This window comes from Chinchilla lanigera, unplaced genomic scaffold, assembly GCF_000276665.1.
Source record: "Chinchilla lanigera isolate Chin_1 unplaced genomic scaffold, ChiLan1.0 scaffold00042, whole genome shotgun sequence".
NCBI classification, from domain to species: domain Eukaryota; kingdom Metazoa; phylum Chordata; class Mammalia; order Rodentia; family Chinchillidae; genus Chinchilla; species Chinchilla lanigera.
The window spans coordinates 16,353,345-16,374,904 of record NW_004955443.1 but is presented as its reverse complement, the minus strand read 5'-3'; the positions used below and the strand labels follow the sequence as shown (position 1 = coordinate 16,374,904).

Here is a 21,560-nt window from a genome sequence, read left to right as displayed (position 1 = left end):
GCGCTTTGCCGCTGAGCTAAATCCCCAGCCCCGGCCTCCATTCTCTTTAGCCTTCTGACACAGGCTCATACCATGGACTCTCCAGAGAGCTTCTCAGTCTCTGGTCTCCATCTGTTAATGTGCCCTTGAATATTCTTGTCCTGTGGCTCTGAGCTTCTTAGGCTGAGCAGCTCACAGATACCCCAGGATTTCCACTGTTGGCTATCCTGCATCTTGTTGTGTAAGCCTAAATAGTAATTTCGCAAAATTTCCTATAGATTCTGTCCCTAACCAGCACACACTCTAATAGAATGTACATAATCACATAACCTGCCTTGGGTATAGTACTAAATGCATATAAAGCTGCTAATAAAGTTTAATTACAATGCTCTGTGCTTGTATTATCCCTAGGAAAGAATAACTGTAATTGCTGAAAATACTGTGAATGTATATGTATGGGACTACTTTACCAAAATGAAGATATATAGTGAGTAAAATACTATTAGAATTTTATCACGAACTCTCTCTCAGTTATTAAATTAAAAAGTCAAAATTATGGCTTATTTGTTGGATAATTTTTGTAATCCTCATAATATAGTTCTCTCTGTGGAGTGCATACTTATATAATTTAGTCTTTGGTGTTTAGAAGAATTGTGTTGGGGAGTGGGGGAATACATTTCAATTAATTCTTTTATTTTTTAGTACATCTTTGCAGTACCTCATGACCATATTTTTCCCGAAGGACTTGTACATGTACATAATGCATCTCAATTCTTTTATTTTGGTCCTCTTCCCCTCCCGTCCCTTCAGCCCTTCTTCCACTCCTCACTGGCAGAATCTCATTTCCATTTTTCTCTTCAATTATTTATTTCCTTTAACTGCCTCTTTCCTTCCTTTTTCCCCCTCCCCATCACTTGTTCCCGTTTCCATTTGAAAACGTTCTTGTTACTTCCTAATATCTTTCCACCCTTTTGCTGCTTATTTATACTTTGGTTTTCTTACACAAGATAAAAAACATGATATTTAAATATGTGCGGTAGATTTATTTTACTTAAGATTGTGGCCTTACTTTTTTTTTTTTTTTTAACCGGGAATCCAACTCAGGACCAGGCAGGCGCTGTGTCCCTGAGCTACTTCCCCGACCCAATATTGTGTTCTTAAGGTGTAACCATTTACCTAAAATGCCTCATTGTAGAATAGTACTCATTTCATATTTTGCATGGATTTCCTCAATTTGTGCCCTGCTGGAGGGGAAACATATATATCTAGCCTTAGAATCATTCAGATCTTGCTTTAATCTCTGTTCCCATAATCACATTTTTTACAGTCTGGAGCAATGTATGAATTATGATCAAATAACGCCATGAGTGGTTATATTTTTTAAAAATAACAATGAAAGACTCATTTCCATCAATTTATCTTAAAATACTCCCAATCCCATTGAACACGCTTTTCTCATTGTTCTTGACACTTTCTCAGGCAGATTCCTAAGTCCTCTTCTGTGAGTGTCTTTAGCTATAGTGTTCTGGCTGTACTGATGCGTGAATTGAGTCAAAATGTGTACTTTTTGTGGTAATTTTGGCTTTGAAAATGAGCCAGATTTCTCAGTGGGCCAGATCCAGTGAATAAGGTAGGTGAGGATAAATCATAAATTTTTTGTTTGATAGGAATTTTCATAAGTGTTTGGTCAACATGGGGTGATCATAATATATGATGAATGCTTCAATTAAACATTTATTACTAGAAAATATTTCATTCTCTATCCCTGTGGTTCCTTCACCCTGAGCAGTTTCTTTCACTTTCGCAGTGTCTACTGTACCTTTCCTATTTCATTTACTCTTTCAGGTTCTTACACTAGGGAGACAATATGATGTTTAACCATTGTTGAATTGGCATCGTCTTGTTTAGTGAAATTCGCTACCTTTTCTAATTTTTTATTATTTTATTCTCTTCAAAATTAAAAAAAAAATGTCATTACCTCCTCAAAACACACCCCTGGCTTTAAACACAATAAATATATCATTCTTGTTTATATGTCTTTTGGTGTAATAAGTTTTCTTTAATTTAAATATTCACTGTATCTTCTAACCATCCCTTGTAATTAACAGTCTAAAACTTGATACACTTTACGAAGAAGCAGAGATGACACCTATAATGCATCCATCTTTATATGCTCAAAAGTATGTGACCAGATCTAGGACTCCATTATGTATTGAATGTCCTGTAGAGCAAGGAAAATCCACACCTGCCCTCAAGAGTTATGGTAAGGATTATCAGAAAGCCAGCTTTAAAAGGAATACAACATAGTACAAGATAATTGAAAGCAATTACTATAGTCATTGTATATTCTCCTCTTCTGTACTTTTTTCTTTTATGTTACTCTAGTTATTGTTTGCTTTTACTCAAGTATGTAAGCCTTGTTCATCTATATATATTATCTAGATTTATGCCTTTTGGTTTTTTCTTTTAACTCAAATTATGTATCCATTCTAGAGGACTGGTGTGATTTTGTCTAAAAATGAGAATGTGAGGAACAACCTTTTTCAGCTGCATGATATTTAGGTTTTGATGCTTTCGTATTTGGAAACCTTGGCATGGTCAAGAATATTATTTAATAGTTTAAATAGTTTTAGTGATATAAAATTCTGGAAACATTTCTTCTCCAAGTCTAACTTTACGTCATTGTCTGAGTAACTTTTCTCATTGCCAGGACAAAATGGCTGACACTCATAAGTTAAAGGTTGAAAGGCTTATTTAGGTCCTAGTTTGTAGAGATTTCAGTCCATCGTCAGCTGGCCTCAAGGCAGGGTGATTTGGCAGAGGGGCATCACAGAGGAGATGAAATTCATGGTGGGGAAAAAGCAGCAAAGCATGCATGGGATAACTACATCTCTTTCTATCCCTTACATTTTATTCAGGCTTCTTAGGATAGGAATCTCTCACACCCTTGATTCTAGTGCCCTGGACCCTAACACTGCACCACAGATCAATCTCAGTGTCACATACTCTAGGTCCAGCCACCTCTGAAAATGTCCATCTATGACCTCATGAGGCTTTGGAGGGACATCTAGACACAAGCCATAACAATCATTTTTCTTTCTCTTTAGTTGTTTTACTTAGAACACTTCTTGATACAAGGACCCAAAGCCGTTTTAAAGTCAGATTTGTTTTGTTTGTCTTTTTGTGACAAGGTCTTGCTATACAGTTCAGGCTGGCCTTGAACTCACTTTGTAGCCCAGGCTGGCCTCGAATTTGCAATGATCTTCCTGCCTCAGCCTCCCGAGTGCTGGGATTACAAGAGTGTGAAACCACACCCAGCCTTAATGACAGCTTTGAATGCAATAAGAATTTTATTATCTAAAATAAATTAAAAAATCAATTTTAGTCAATAAGTACACCTCATATACATATTTCCTAGCTAAATAATTTTGTTTTATACTCTGTCTTAGAAACTCCCACTTCATATTTGTGAAATGTCTATGTAGTATTTTCCAAGGCTAGATAAGTTACTCCCATGTTCAAATCCAGCAAAATTAAATTCTATAAATTGAAGTGGGTTGATAATCAGTAATGGAGTTTTAGACTATTCCAATTAGTAATGTTTTAATAGAAGCTCAATTGTACTATGTGGCTGGAGAACCTGAACAAATCCTACTAAGAGACAAGCATCCCTTAAATATGAATTTAGGTCCCACTCCACATATTTAACTGCTAAAAGTAAGGTGAATTTTTGTATATTACTGCACTTGATTTTCTACTTAGGGCCATTAATTAACATACAGGTCTCATTGTAAAATCCAGGGTTTGCTCACCATAGGCTCATAGCCTATGGCCCAGAATGTCTGGTATATTCACGTAGAAAAAGCAGAGGAAAAATATAATAATACCAATTTGGAAACATAATGAGCCCTAGTTATCATACTCTGAAGGGATGAAGTAAAATTATACTACTAGGCTGTAATGATTTATTCATTTTTGATTTTTCAATGCAGTACTTTTGTTTGGGTTTCCTGGAATTTCTGAATGGATTAAGATAGTACATTCTCAATGGTTCTCCTTTCCTTGAGACTTTTACTGGAATAGTTACATTTATTTTCTTCCATTGTGCTCTTTGTTTGATGAGGTCACTTTCTGTTCATGTTTCAAGGTCTAGAGATATTTCAGGAGTTAAGCAATCACCTCTTCTAACAGCCGAGCTTGGACTCTCCTTCGCTATAGAATTCACAGAACTCACCAGTTTCTGTTCTATTTCTATTAGTTTCAAATACATTTATAGTCATAACGTTTAGTAAATTACAAAAAACATTTTGAATTTCTTTTTTGAAACAATATTTTTACTATTCCCATGCTTTCATACTTTATTTTTCTAGAATTTAACTCCATTTTACACTCTACCTGAAGAGATTTGACCTAAGTGCGTATAATTTACACCATTTATCCTAAATAATGGTATTTGTCAGCCACAAAAGTGTTATTGTGGGATTGTGGAAGATCTATGGGCCAGACTTATCCTAGATGTTCCACACTAACCTCTCTTATTTCTCTCCTCTTAGGGTTTTCCAGCCAATTCTTAATTTTGTAGTCTGAGATAACTCCTCATCTGCAGTATATTCCAGCATACATGAGCCTATAGCTCCTCAGAGTGGAAGCAGGATTGCTGGCGCTTCTGCTTTGTAAAATCATCTCTGTTTTCACAAGAAATGAAGGAGACAGTGTTGAAGGGTTGTTGCCAGGTAGCCTGCTTCTAAAAGTTCCTCTCCAACTAAATGTTACTGGCTTCTGGGTTGCTTGTCTCTCCCTCTGGAGTTCGATTCCAGCTTCTTCTCAACTCAAACAAAGAATTGAACAAAACAAGCAGAAAACAGTGCCAAAGTTTATTTGAGAAAGTGAAGAGTGGGGGAGAAACTGCCTGGCCAAGGTGAGCCTGGGCTGCATAAAAGAGGAAAAAGAACATCCTCGAGAATGAGGATGGGCTATCATGAGGAAAGCCATGACTGCAAGCTCTTCTTGGTGTCTGTATCGTTTATCTGTTCAAATCTCAAGGAAACCTAAGGGAACTCCTACATGAGGTTCCTGAGAGGCAGTACTGGGATCCCAGGCCTTTGATTATGTCAGATCTAAACCATCCTATTGAAAACTCCTCAAATTCTTGTGAGAAGTCCCCATGCAGGGCTCTGGATACTATTCTGTGCATGCATTCTGGGATTTTGTGATTAGCAGGTTGCATCTACATCCTCAGCCGGCTTTCCTACACCCTAATCTCCTATCTCCGGATGCCATTTCAGCTTCAATAAGCTCATTTCAACCACTCTTTCATGAAAGCAGGGAGATATAATAAATACCTGAAATCCACAGTATAAAACTCATGTCATGGATTCTATGTGTAACAAAGACCTAGTGTAAGACAGCACTAAAAGTTTCACAAAAAATGTATAACCCTTAAGTACAAGGATAGGAAGGAAAGGAGAAGGAGAAACTCTTGCTTGCCAAAGAAATAGTAGACTTTTAAAAAAAAGCTTATGCCAAAGCTGACTTGAAAATCTTCCAAACCCTATCTAAATACTGTTTTTGGAAACTGAGTATGTTGACCTATTTATTATTCATTGGCGAGGATCTCTACCTCTTAGACTGGAAGCATTCATCAGCTCCGGCTCTGTCATTCCGTTTTCCTGGATGTACAGCTTGACTTTATTTCCAAACTCCCTGTGGCCATCTCCCTTGTACCAAGAAAACAAAAGATGAGAATACTTGACCTTCCTCTCTCTTCCCCCCAAATATATGACCTCTCCTAATTTTCCCATGTTATATCTCTTTTTCTACTAAGTGGATGGAGAAATCCATGGATATGAAAATCATATAATGATTACCTCTACAACCTCAGTCTCTGAACACTTGGAACAGACTATTTCACTCCTCTAAATACCTGTGAAGAAACTTAAGTGAGAAATGGATTTATTCTGTACAGATCCAAAGTAAGTATGAATGTAACTGGTATTATTGCATAGCCTACATTAATTAATATAGAAATCAGACTTCACTGTCTTGTAATGAGCAATTATAAAATTGGTATCAGAGTTTGGAAAATGTTTCCATGTCACACATTGATTGAAACACTTGAAATAGTAACATTGTGACTTCCAGAACTTAAAAGACAAAAAGTCTATTATTACTGCAGTTCTAGGTGAAGAGGTCTAGGAAGATAAGAGTCAATAATTTTAAAACTGTGCAAAAGTGGAAAGCCCGATGTTCTTTACTCTAAACTGCAGAGTAAAAGATTTTCTGTGCAACTATATTGTTTTACGTGATTTCCAAGTTCAATTGATTCATATGAAAGTGGAAGAGAGGAGGACAAAGAGACACCATAAAATACGTTTGAAAACTTTTCCCTGGAAATAAGTTTAGTGAAAATTACTGGTATCTGGAACTGAAGGAAAGCAAAACATACCATAAATATGGAGTGGTTTCCAAGAAAAAAAATTAACTTAACTCCAAAAGATGTGTTTCTGTGGAAACCTGGGCTAAACATGCAGTGTGGTATACTCCCAAATCACCCCTTCAACTGTGATTTCACAAATGATGGACAAGATCCAGCCACCAAACACCAACAATGAACAGCATATGCATAGAGAAGATCTAAGGTTTAGTACATTTCCCCTGTTTGTAGGTCAGACAATGTTATCTAGCTAGAATTATATCAACTTGACGAGTAAGTGAGTTTGCTTCATTTTTTACAAATATGATTTTTATGTATATTATTCACTTGTTTCAACATCATATATTGGAGATGGAGATGTTACAGGGATAGATCATTAATATTTTTTACTTTGTAAGTCAGCCTATGAAAATACACACCTAAGTAACTTGGAAAGAGCCCAGAAATTCTGAGCTTTGAAGATAAATTCAGTAATAAGAAGGAACTAGAGAAAGGAATAGAACGTATTTTGTGAATGGGGTGTAAGGTACAAATGCACATTTGACAGACTAGTTTGCTTTGTGCTAGACTATTAACTTTATTAAAATGTGATTTCTTCTTATGTTAGGCACACAGCTAAAGTGCATAGTATAGATTCATTTGTAGTTAGATGGAATTAAATTTTACATAGTTGAATGTATGTAATTTAGCTTTTACTATGTAACAAAACATCTCAGAATACAGAAATATATTTGACTGCTTTGAGGAAGTGCTGTCGAATTTCAATGCAAAATAATATATACACAAAAATGGAAAGAATTTTTGCCCATGTTTGCATTTTACAGAAAAATTGAATAGAACTGATCTGTACTACATGTTTCTGCATGTTTAATAAAAACAAATAAGATTTTCTGTCATCAGCATTTTCTACTTGAATCTGCCCACACATTCTTTGTCACTCTGTCCATCAGAATAAAAATCGCTCATGGATATTTGTTGCTTGGGCAGATAAAATGTAGTTGAAGTCGTGTGTTCCACTTCCAGGACTAAATTTTAAAAGTCCTTACTTGCTCAGTTTTGATTCTGATGGATCAGTGAGTCACCATGTAGAATGAGTTTCACCCACAGTTTTGGAGAGAAGCTGTGGAGAGCAAGAAATTCATGTGCAGTCCTCAGTGTTCCAGCAATTCCATCTGAGCTTTCTGACACATGAGCAAAGCCATTACAAATGATTGGCCATCTTTGAACTCATTGAACTACTCAGTAGGAAATGTGAATGAAACTTCAACTGAGACTACAGATGAGGGAGTCATATGGATGACCTTGGATGACAGTAGCAGAACTTTTCAGGCATATCCAGAGATGAATGACAAAGGATGAGAGTGCTTTTTGCTTGATCACTAACTTATAGAACAGTAATTTACAGACAAAGGCAGTTGGAGAGGCAATCATGGTCTTGGATGATAATTGTTCAGGGCAGCAGCACCTCTGTCTCCACGAATGAGCTTGTTATACAACATCGACCCTCACTCAAGACATGTAAAACTGCACAATTGCAACAGAATAATGTGAAAAGAAAATAGAATTTTTTCCTTGTGAGCCATTTCATATGCGGTTCTATTTTATTTTTCTGCTAACCATTTTGCTTTAAATAATAAAAGTTTCTATTATCAGTAGTTTGTGTGAGATTAAGAACTCTGTTCAGCTTTTATCAATCCCATTCCAATAGGCAGTTTATTTTCTGATTTAAGACGTCTCAAAATTCTCTTCTACTCTAAAAATAGAGAGTAGGAGGGTTTGAACATCTGATAGGTTGCTGAAAGTATAAAATCTTGCCTGTGCAAGTTGTCACAATGAGGAGTGTTATGAAATTTCCCACCGAATCAGGAAAGTGACCGAACTGTTTACTTCTGTCACAGCAGAACAGGTCAAAGGGAAACACATTTTGATTTGACACACGGAGAGAAAAAATGTACAGAATTAAAGCCAAATAGAAATTCCAGGTACTAATTTCTGTAATTATGCATCAGTTTGGGAGAATAACAATCAAAATGCATAGGATTGAAAAATTTTCAAGATACCCACAAAGAAATAGTTAAATCTTGGATTAGTTCATTTATGAATGGCTCACATATTGTTTGGAATATAACAGAAAAAAATTAAAAGCCCAGGAGAGTTGCAATATAAAATTAATTCCAAGGCATATTATTGTCTTTGGATAAAAGCATTCTTTTTCAATGGATTGCAGATAAACAAGATGCTAGGAAAAAAGCTAAAGGTCAAGCTACAGGTGGGCAATCAATGTAAACTCTTAGTATTGTGAAATGTACCAATAACGAAGCAGATAAAAGCACACTCCAGAATTAATTGCTCTCAAATCCCCAGTGTGTTATGCTCATGAGCATTGGAATAATATGTTTACCTGCTCTACTTGATGCTAAAAGTAGAGACAATCCCGAGCAAATGAGGATAAACTGATCCCTCTATGAATAAAAGAAACAGAAATTATTGAAGGAATTTTTCTCAATTTTTTATTATTACATATTTATAGTACATAGTGAGGACGTTCCTCCTGAGGAGTTGGTACATGTAGATAACATACCTTTCTTCTTTTTGCATGATCTTCTCCTCTCACTTTTGCCTGCTTCTTGGTCGCCTTCCCATCTGTAAAACTTCTATCTTGCTACTTCTTTTTATCTATCTTTTATTTTGCTCTTTATTTATATTTTGGGTTTTTCATGTAAGAGAAACCATATTTAAATTATGTGTTGATTTATTTCACTTAACTTGATTGTCCCAACGTACACTCATTTTCCCACAAAAGATTCAAGTTTATCTTTATTTATTACAGAGTAGTATTCTATTGTGTATAAATACTATATTTCATTATCCATTCATCTGTTGAAGAACATACAGACCTCTTTCAAGATTTGGGTATTCTGAATTGTGCTGATATAACTATAGGTATGCATGTACTGCTGTGATATGAGGGCTTTAACTATTCTTTTGGGAAATTTTTTAGAATGGGAATATCTGGGTCCAGTGGAATTTCTAGTAAGAATCTATACACTGATTTTAATAATGATTGTATTAGATTATATTCCACCAAAAATGAAAAAGGGATCAATTTTTCCTCAAAGCATTCTCCAGTATTTGTAATAATCTGATTTCTTGATAATAGCCACTTTTTCTGGAGTTAGATAGAATCTCAGCATTTTCCTTTTCATTAATGTACTGTTTTTCTAGTGCATGTTTGCAGTGCATGGTTACATTTATTGTGGGGAGTTTGTACGTGTACATAGCACATCTTAATATTGCTTTTGTCCTCTTCCCATACCATTCCTCCTTGCTCTTTTCAACTCTCATTCTCCTTCCTATTTGGTTCACATTTATCTAATGGATAGAGATGATGAACATTTTTTCACATATTTGTTGGCCATTTGTACTTCTCCCAAGATGTGTCTGTTGAATATAATTATAGAAACATTAACCAGAGTAATCAGACAAAAGGAGGAAATAAAGGGAATATGTGTAGGAAAGAAAAAACTCAAATCATCATTATTTGTAAATTTCATGATCCTTTTCACAGAAGACCAAAAATATTTCACCAAAATACTTGTTGAATTAATAACTAAGTTCAGTAGCATACCAGGATACAAAATTAACACACAAAAATTGTGTTCCTGTATACCAACAATAAACTCACCTGGAAAAAAAAAAATAGAAGAAACATCGCTATTCAAAATAGAATTGAGAGGGCTGGGGATTTAGCTCAGCGCCAAAAGCTCCTGCCTGGCAAGCGCACGGTCGTGACTTCAGTTCCCGGTACCGGAGAAAAGCCAAAAAAAAAAAAAAAAAAAAAAAAAATAGAATTGAGAAAAATATAATTCTTAGGAATTAAGCCAACCAAAAGGTAGAAGACCCATGTGATGAAAACTACGGTGCAATACTTTGAGAAAGAATATTGAAGAAACCATCAGAAAATGAAAATGCATCTTCTATTCCTAGTTAGAAAGCACAAATTTTGTCTAAATGATCATATACCCAAAGTTGGTATACAGTTTTAATGTACTCTCCATCAAAATACCAATAGTATTCTTCACAGAATCAGCAAAAACATCTTTAAAAATTCATATGCAACTGGAAAAGAAACAGAATAGAGAAAAGCAGTCCTGGGCAACACTAACAAGCAGAAAGCACCACAATCCCACACTTTAAGTTATACTACAAAGAAACAGTGATAAAAAAAATGTGATCTGGGAAAAAACAAAACAGACATGTGGATCACTGGAATAGAAGAGGATCCATGCAGAAGATTAAATCTAGACCGACATCTCTCTTCATGTACTAAATTAAAATAAAAATTTATGGAACATCTCAATGATAAAACAAAAACACTTAATCGGCTAGAAGATAAAATACATAAATCTCTTGAAAAGATAGGTGTAAACAACGGCTTTCTGAGCAGAATCCCAACTATACAAAGATAATACCAAGAATCAACAAATAGGATCATATCAAATAAAGAGTTCCTAAACATAACTAAAAGAAGAAACAGAGTGAAGAGACAAGCTACAGAATGAAGACCCATCAGAAAGGACTAATATAGAATATATAAAGAAGTAAAAATATTACACTTCCCAAAATAAAAGACCCAATGAAAAAACAAGCAACCAATATTAAAGGAATTTCTAAGTATACAGTAAAATGTCTCTAACACTCATAGATATCATATGTATTAGAGTTAGTAGTATGCAGTAGGATTTTTTCTGTTAAAGGGAAAATTATATAATCTGAGCTGTCCAATGTCGTAGACACTATGCACCTGGGGCTACTTGAACAGTGACTGATGTAATGGGAGAATTGATTTTTGAATACATTTAGTAATGTAAATATAAATTTAAATATCTGTGTCCCTGAATTGGACTACTAATACTTCTGGGACAAGAGATAACCAGAGAAGTATTCGAATCACGTATTATCACAATCCAAATAAGTTTCACTTCAAGCCGAGGCATTTCTTTGAATTAATATCTACTCATTTACTAAAACTGTATTGAACCAATTCATTCTGATCTTGTAAAATTCTGCCTAGAAATTTCGAGAGATCGAAAGCATCTTCTGAAGGCTAAAGGAAGAGATGATAGCTGGCTTTTATTGTGCTTCATATTTACAGAATACACCTAGAGTTTCAGGACCGAGATATTGACTATCAAGAGTTTCTAAAATTTGTCCCAGCCTTTCCTCCCATTCTGGTTTCTAATAACTCTGGGGAATGTTCTTTGTATTGTAGACTTATTATTCTCTCTAGATGTCATTTCTTCAGCTGTACGCAGCCTACCTTTTCTTCTTGCCTCTGTTTCTTTCTAGTTTTCAAAATAAAAGTCTTTTCTTCTATCTTAAAAACAGTTAAATAGTCATTGCTCCTTTCAACTTCCATCACTCTCCACATTGAGGAGAAATCAGCAGACTTTGTTGTTTGTCTCACTTTCTTATTCCACCAATTATCACCATTTATCATGATCCCATATTTAATTTTAAATTACTTTTCTTTTACCATGTAAAATCCTTGAGATCTTGTTGACCTAGGACCTTGAGACTTTGTTTCAGATTTCCACTCAAGCACATTTTTCTCATAATAACATCTTTTTCCTACTGTCTCAGCATCTCTAGAACTCCTTCTTAAAAACATTCCCCTTTGGGACCTAAAGGGGTAATGGAGAATATTCTGTTCGATTACATCTTAGCAAAGGTAATTGACAGCCTATCCATAGATTAAATTTTTCTGGTCTCATCTCTGATTCCAAGTAAGAAATATAAATTATGAAGATTTCATAAATTATACTTTACCTGAACTAAAATATTCTCTCAATTACTTGATTCCACTGCTCCTATTGAGCCAGTATTTCTTTACCACTATATCTCTACAGCCCGTAATGAGCAGCTGGAGTCACACACCAGAAAGTTTGCCTTTCATATTGTCCCTGGAGTCACACTGCCATTCTATTATCTACCAAATCACAGGCTTACGCTATAAAATTCAGGAGGCCTGTGGGACCACGTCTTTCTGGAAGGCAGTATGAAATGTAATTCCTTTAAATCATACTGTCTGTCTCCCATGTATCAGGAACCATAAATTATCAAGTTCTTCTTAGGTATCTGGGGAAAAACATGAGTGATTTTTTTCCTTTGTGTTTTCTATCACTTAATCCCAGGAGCCTTAACCAAACCCAAGCAAAAATATAAAAAGCCTTCAGATATATGCTCTCTAATGCCAGGCAATTCTGTGAAGCAAAGAAATATATTAGACTTTTTTTTTGTCATGGAGAATTTAATACTTGGACAAAGAGAATAAAAGTGTGTAAGAGTCAATTGTTTTCTACACGCAGCGCAGGTTTCTTCAAACAAGTGTGAATGTAAATCCTGTGCGGCCTATGCCTCTTCTTCAGAATTTAACACAATGTCTGCAAACGTTGATGATAGGAGTTGAAGGATATTTACTCTTCTGTGACCCAAAATCATTTTCTTGTCATGAAAACAGCAAATTCTGTCCTGTAGGTTGTTTAGATCATGAAATCTGAGAACAGCTCACTGATTCACTACTTTGTTTCTGTTGCAAAGAATTCACAATGTCAAGAAGTTTCAGTTTAGGGAGATGTGTGAGCTCTGTTCACTTTTAATATATTAAACAAGTTATTACCAAGTGGTTCTACAGAACAGATCTGTGAAAATAAACTCATTCAGCTTTACTCTTTTCTCCTGTGACCTTCAAGTCCAAGTGCAGGTAGAGCCTAAAAGGAATAAATCACAAATATATTTTTTAAATATTTCCTAAATTATGAAGAATATAGATCCTTATATATATCATTCACTTATATTTAGCAGATAGTATTATTCATAATGGAGTTCTTCTGTAAAGAGGGTTCACATTTTGTGCTATCTTTCCTGCTGGATGATTGTTAGCTATTGAAGAACTAGGAAATATGGTAGAGAATGATGTGAAGTTCAAACGGATGATTTTGTAATATTTTCCCAATCACTATTGGTGTCTACAGATTCGCATCTAGCCACTACACCATTTTAGAACTTGCAATGAAAAATGAGTCAAACACAAGAATAAGTTTTCTTGGGGTCCCTTGACCCATAATAACTTTGAATAATCCTGGGTTTTGCTCAGCAAATTAGATTGTCTTATATTTGGATCCAGCTCAACTCATAGCTGTATTACTCTTTTTTCCTTTCATCTTTTTCTCTCTTGTCTGTTACAAGGGTCATTAACTCTGAAGATGAGTCCCAAATCTGCATGCATCTTTATTCTAGGTCCTGATTTTTCTTTTAATTGTCTAAAAATAACCAAGTTTTTTTATAGGGTGAGTTTATAAAAATGTAAGTTAAATGAATTTGATTTGAGTATTTTATAAAGAGACTCCCATGTGGAAAATGAAAGGAATGGGCAGGATATACAGAGGAGCAAACACTAGAAGCCTTTATACCCCCATCTTTTGTCTTTTTTAAAAGATATATGTCGTTAAGTCTTTTGTTATGGTTTTTCCAGGATAAGATTATTTTGACAAGTACTGTTTAAATTAGCATTTTAAAATATATACCCTTAGTCCGCCTGTGCTGGAATTACTGGCAGAGCAAGTGTTACAGATTCTTTAAGCATACAATGGATAAAGCTACATTTTTATCAGTGCTACCCCCTCTGTCAAGATTTTGAATCACAAAAGGAGTTGATAACAAACCCAGTTAAGTTTATATGGAGAAACTGTTTGGACAAATGACAACTTTAGAATTTTTGAGAAGCTAACATCAGTTGTCCCTCTCATGAACCAGATTGGACTGTTAGGAGAAGAGGAACACATCTTTGTATAATACACTTTGTTTTGTATTGCAACTAAATTACAGATAAAATTATGATGGCATTATCATGCAGAAGACAATGCAAAGCACTTTCCTGTGGGGGCTATCTTTCTGTTTATGTTGCTTGTGAAAGCTTGCTTTCTGTGGATATGCAAATATAGCATTCATTCACATCACATCAGTCTGTTCCAACGTGAATTATTCTGTTCTTGCATAGATGAGTAAATCTTACATGTGAGTCTGATATTCTTAGCACAGTCGTTCCTTTATTTCTTTCAATTACTATTGTTGAATTCCTAGTACAAAACTGGAAATCATTGAGTTTTAAAGACATAGTGGCAAACAAAACACACAAAAGCCATTGTTGTTATAGGACTTACACTCTATTTGGAAGCACAGGCAAAATGTAAAAAAAAAATAAGAAAAGAAGTTATAAAATGAGTGTTTAAAAAAAGATGATATAGACAGAGGAGAAATAGGACATTTATAATTTACATAACTCAAGAAATTGTTAGTGATAGATCTTTTAGAAGTATTGAATGAAATATTCACAAAAGGGATCTTGAGAAAAAATGAAAAACATAATCTCTTTCCTCTGTCTGATGAATAAACATTTGTGTGTTGGAGATTTTGGCAGTACTAGAAAAATAAAAAACTTACGTCACCTTTCCTCTTTGCCATTTTCCTTTCTTGTCTCTGCCACCAACACAAGATAGTTTCATTTATCTTTTCCTTTGATATCTAAAATATTTAGTCACTGTCTCACTTATGGCTGAACACTTGGATTGAGACTTCAACTCTCACATTTTTCTCATTACATTCCCATTTCATTTCTACCTAATGAGAGCTCACTGTATTGTCATTTATTTTCTATAAATGACTTCCTCTGTAAACTGTTTTTCAATTATCAGTGTATTCTTTGAAATGATTACTCTAAGGAATATAGAATAAAACCTTATGCTTGAGCAAGTCTGAGAATTTTACATACATTATTATGTTTGTCACAACAGTTACACAGGATTATGTAAATCATTAAGCTATTTAAGCTGTGCATAGTTAAACTAAATACAAAGAAATGATTTATAGAAATAGAGGTTAATGTTAATGTGATATAAATAGAACTTAGAATGACAGATAAAATAAAATAAATGATATTCTGTGTAAAGAATGATATATTATTTCTCCTTTCACAGTTTTGCTATCCCAAATATGTTAGAACCTATATTTACCTGGAGTATTGTGATAGCTTAGTGCCTGTATTTCTAGATTCTGAAATGCCATTCTTTCATCCAATATCTTGCAATCTTCTGATAAATCAATCTTTAAAAAATTTTAATATGTTCCTAAAATTTTATTTTTCTGAATGAAATGTTAAAAGTTTTCTCCTCTCTCATAATACAATTTTTTATATTACATTGCACCAATATATTTCCAGTACAAAGACAATATAACCTGTACTGTTTTCCAAGTAATGCGTTTATCTCTTTTGTCGAGACTATGTGGCATTAGCAATGAGTATGTGAGTGAGATTTTAGGGTCACCAAAGAATAGGTCAAGTAAGAAAAAATACACTTTGTCAATTTGTTGGCTTTATCTTTTGGTAAGATAGTTTTTCAAAATTACAAGGTGGAGAACCACCTTGAAAGACTCCCTTTTGAAAATATTTACTGGAACAAGTTTCTAGTGGCTATCACGGCCTAAGTTGAGTGTGTGGGCAGAGGAGAGCATGTGTGTATTCCTGTGTGCATGGTATGTGCTGTACAAATAATATTTTTAGCATTTATTGTGCAATTATATAGTAAGTTAGTGACACAATGAGCCTCTTCTCATAATGTATCCTAATTCATTTCCTTTCAGTCCGTTCACAGACTCCTGTCTTAGAAAAATAAAGCCTGACTTGTTCTCCTGATAATATTGTACTGCAACCAGGTATAAATGACTAAAATACTCCCCTACAGTCCCTTTGGCATCTGGGTAATTTCAAGAAATTCCTCTTTATCTCTGTTCTTTCATGCTGTGAATTTTTCAGGGACAGAATCACATCAGACAAGCCTTACTTGTTTAGCACTGTTTGAGATGCATGCTGAACTGTGAAGTACATTTCTGTGCTAAGCTTTGACCAAATTCTTCAGTGTCAACTTCATCTTTAAAAAAGAAAGTAGCCTTTCTATGGATTCAATATGTTCCCCCAATTTGATACATTGGAAATTTAATACCAATCCGAGCATATTAGAGGTGGAGCTATAGAGAATTATGCCCTAAGGGATTTATCAATATGAATGAATTAATTGGATAGTAAAGGAGTATGCAATCCTGAGTTGGTTTGGGCCCCTTTTACTTTCTCTCACTCATTTGAGATTTTTTTGGATGCAGCAGGAAGATGTAAACCAGGTGTGATCCCTTGACTTTGGACTTCCCTGCCTTCAGAGAATTAAATTTCTATTCATTATAAATTGCTATTAAATTAAATTTCTATTCATTATAAATTGCTTAGTCTCAGACATTCTGTTAAAACAGCAGAAAATTGACAGATAATCAGAAAAAGAGTCATGTGTGAGCCAACTTTCTGTCTCCCATGGGTGCATGTCATGCATGTGCAGAATTTAGCAATCACTGTGAGCAGAACTCAGAACTTTCTTAGTGATGTCAGCAGAGAAGTTAATTGGGATGTTAGTTATTTCTTTTTGAAACTTCATTTATAAACTATGTATTTCTTTCTGTGCTGGAAATCCAACTCAGGACCTTGCAATTGCCAGGCAGGTGTTTGTGCCACTGAGCAATATACCCAGCCCATAAACTATATATTCTTGGGGGATGAAAATTACTACATGAAAATAGACAAAATGGTGAAAGTGAAGGAGTCTGTTTTTTTGGAGTCAGACAAGTCTACACAATTTTTTATACAATATTTTATAAAGATATTGAATTGTAGACTATTGCAAATCTGTTATTACCCATTTATCTTCATTTTCCTTATTTTATGGAAAAGGATGACAGTGGTGCTTCTACCTTTATTGTGAGGACTCGGTTGAACCTATGCAGCCACTAAAGCTGAAAATTGCTCAGACATGAAGGGTGAGGGAAGGCTGGTCCAAGAACTGGAAGTGCTCAAGCAGCCAGGCAAAGTTGTTAGGTAGAGGGGTTGAAATTGATATCAACCCTCTCAGAGTATAAATAAACACGCTATAGGGGTTGGGCATCGGGAGGGAGGGCTCCAACTGACCTCAGCTTTCTGTCTCTTATCATCATTTCTCCATCCTCTCACCATCACTGCCCCCAGGAATTTGGAAAGCCACTCAGGCTGCAGCAAATGGGGAGAAATTTATGGAGGAGTGCCTATAATGTATATGTACATCCTGCCATATGTCCATATTTTTCTCTCTCTCTCTCCTGAAGGTACAGGAACATGTGTCATATTACTCCCAATACCTTTCACTGAATTTTTCATGAAAGAAGATGTTTAGTTTTCTACTATCTACATAAACTGCAGTAAATCTAATCTGTATTCAAGAACCAACTAGTTAGTACAGATTCAGCGTGAGGTTGCTCATTGTTCTAAGTTGACTCCAATTATTGTTGTTACCATAGATTTGACAATGACTTTGAATTGTCATTATTCAAATGGGGAGAATTATTGGGTTGTGGAAGATACTGATGTCATGTTTTTCAAAATGTGAAAACATTTTAATGGCTAAATTGTGCATTATGCATTGCTAAAAATATTCTTTGGGAAACAATAACCTTGTATTTCATTTATTCTCATTTTTGATAAATGGAAAAGACAAAGCTTTGTGACTCATCACTGCTACTTACATCCTTAAAGAACAATAAAAATGAGGAGGAAAGAAAATAAAAAGCTAAAATGATATTTTTTTGAAGTGAACTAAAATTAAAGTACAGTATAGGCTTAGAAATAGCTATATGTTGAAAAATTTGTTGATGTCACAGATTTTTAAAGTTTATCATTTGTTAATTTTATTTATACATTATGCATATATTTATATTCCTTCTCCATGTTATTTATTTTCCACTACCTAATTTTTAAAAATCTCCTCTTTCATTCAAGTATTAAAACATCAACTAGTTTTAACACAGTTCATGGATTAAAACTACATCTATAGAAACAATCCTATTTTCTAGATATTCTATGGGCTCTAATATGACAAATGGATAGGCCCTTTAGAAGATGTGTTAAGCTTACCTGACAGAGGACACAGACCTTGAGTTGTCTTATTTCCTTCAACCTGATTCTCAAAATATGAATTAAAGTGAAGGTCATTTGCAATGACTATTAGGTTTAAAAACATATGCAACTAGAATGTGCTTAAATAAATTCCTGAAGTTAATTAAGATTCTTTCTTCACCCTCAAACCCTCCCTCACCTTGCATCTCTTGATACTCTTCCCCTTTGAGAATGATCTCCCTCCCTCCTTCTTGTTATGTATCTCTTGTGCATCGACTCTACAAAGGGAATGGGAACATTATGCACTGCAAACATGTACTAAAATGAATCAGTGAAAGGAAGAGTGTCAAGAGATGAGGAGGGAGCGGAGGAAGGGAAACAGAATGAGAAAAGGAATTAAAACCTGTGTTGTATGTCAAGGAATGTAAACATTATGCACTAAAACATTTAGAAATTAACCCAAATAAAATAAGATAATTTTATTGGAATTAATTTTAAAAATGACATTATTTTCAAAATGGGGTCGTGATTTCTCATTGGGGTCTGTAGTCTGCGTTGGTTGACTCAGGCAGTTAAAGTTGCTAACTACTGAACTCATAGTGTTGCAGTTGGTCTGTGGCTAGTCCAAATCATTATACAATGAAGTGGTCATGTATGCATTTATATTCTCTCTGGATGCCTTAAATATGTATTAAGCAATCTGATGGGTGAATAAAGGTCACTCTAAAATCACAATATTTTTTTTTTCTCATGGAAGTATTACAAAATGCTTAGCATATAATGCATACTTCCAGTTCTTTAGCACTTAAAGACTTTTTGTGCCTAGTATGTTCGATTTCTTAAACCATCACTTGGTATAGGCAGAACAGTGGTACCTGAGAATGAACTTATCTTAAACTCCACAACCTATGAATGTGCTCATTTAAATGGCAAGGGGTAACTAAGTGTGCAGATCAAATGAGGGTTTTTAACCAGTCAATCTTAGATTCCCATAGCGGGTCCAATGTAATAAGAAGGGTCTATCAATTACAAGACGAAGGAAGAAGAGTCTGTGTCACAGTGTGTTGATGAATGCTATACTCAACACCCACTGGCAGCTTTAAAGATGGAATGGACTCTATGACCTAAGGGATGCATACATACATATTCTAAAATGTAGAAAAGGAAAAAAAAAAAAAAAGAGAGAGACAATGCTTCTGCTGAAACAGAGAAAAAGGAATTTATCTTTCCAGGATCTTGAATTTAGCCAACTGCAATTCATTTTTAGATTAGCAACCTCTAGAACACTAAGAATGTAATTGAGGCATTATGTGAGCTGTTGAATTTGTGATAATTTGTAACAGCAGTAAAAGAAACTTCTGCATCTCACAAAGACATTCATATATATCTTTGATGTGTCATCTGTTACTATTTCCCTAAATCTACTTTATAAACACTAAAGGTTTAATTTTCCACTCCTGTGCTGGATCTGATGCAGCCAGTTTTTATAAAATTAAGTAATTTTGCTCAGTAAAAGAGCAAACACAGTACTATGGCAGCAGAAAAAGGATTGTCTTTTAAATTCATCACTGACTTCTGATATTCTTGAGAAATGATCTTATTTCCTTTACTTTAGCATGTGAACTTCAAAGATACGTGAAGATACGTCATTTATGTTTCGTGAGATTAAAAGGAAGATCGTTTGGTATGAGCATATCTTCGCATACTGATGCTAAAATCTGTCATTAGAAATTATTATTAAATATCCAATCTTAAATGATACTGCTTATATCTATTTTACTTATGCCTACATTAGCTTTATTTTCTGTTATAATACAGAATAAACACACTCTATTCAATTAACACAACTTATAAATATGGAATTGAAAGTTTTATCCTTGAAGTAAAGTTACTTGACTTTAAATATGCCTTTATCATTAGTCAAATGACGTTGGGTAAGTTACTCAAGATATCTGTGTCTCAGTTTTCTTTTTTTAACCTTAGAAGATTTTTGAGTCAGGGTCTCAGTTTAATTAAAGCTGGCCTTGAACTCACAGTGTAGCCCAGGCTAGCTTCAAACTTGTAGTCTTAGCCTTCCAAGTATAGGGATTTCAGGCATGAGCCACCAACCCCAGGTCAGCTCTCTTACTTATCAAAAGCATGTATAACTCAGTACATTGTAGAATTATTACTGAAGTTTAAATATGAAGTGCTATGAACATAAAAACTCCGTAAAGATGAACACCTTTATAATGTACTTGAATAATATCCTGTAATTTACAGAGAGAATGCTTTTAAGAGATATTTTTGGACTCTAATATCTTCTCCTGCTTTACGAGTTTTTATTTACAAATCCTATATTTCTACCTGAAAGAAAAAAGTGCCCCTACTACTCTATGAAACTAAACTTTTGGTCACATCCTGTCCTTTAACCTGGCTTGCCTACCACAGGCAAGGGCCTCATCAGTCACTGGGTTACAAAGTTGTCTTTAGTTCACCTTTTAGAATAGCTTTCACCTTTCATGTTATATATACATTAATAATTTCCCTTTATAAGTAAAGGGTCCCTTTACTTATATGTATTGTATCACTCATTTCCTTTTAGCACCAAACTTCTTATGAACATGATCTAGTCTTTCTCCACATGTTTCATTCAGTAAAATCTGAAAGTATTCTGAAAGGATTCACAGTGGGTTTATAAATACATGAAAATTTGTTTAAAATTCTATCTCTTTCTCAGACTTTCTATACTTATACCTCTGCTGCCAATGTGTATATTTTTAATTGTTTTATTTCTTGCTATAATCACTGCTTCTTATCTCGGAGTTTCATATACTCTTTCTGAGAATATTTTTGTCTTTTTCATAAACTCTTAGCTTGTCCGCTGGTACCTTTCATGCTAAAGTATTTAATTTTAATATCATTCTGAGATATCTTGGGAAAACTTACCAAATTTCAAAAAGAAATCATGCTTATCAATGATCTTTATTAAATCTTTAGTCCAATCTAGGCCCTTTTCTAATATTTAATAATTTATATCCATCAGTCTTCAATGGTTAAATGTATTTAACGTTTTGCAGCACTATAAATTTAGGAAGTGAATGACAAATACCTTGCCTGTCCACCTCTATGGAAATAAAGCCA

The 21,560-nt window shown here is 34.5% G+C and overlaps 1 long non-coding RNA gene across 1 annotated transcript; it reads left to right on the top strand.

Moving 5' to 3' along the window:
* Window positions 1-390: 390 nt before the first annotated feature.
* LOC102016110 lies at window positions 391-20,166 on the top strand. Its single transcript, XR_262210.1, has 6 exons — window positions 391-466; window positions 2,088-2,242; window positions 4,533-4,712; window positions 5,804-5,951; window positions 16,112-16,183; window positions 20,053-20,166. It is a non-coding gene; the product is annotated as an uncharacterized LOC102016110 (long non-coding RNA).
* The last annotated feature ends 1,394 nt before the right edge of the window (window positions 20,167-21,560 follow it).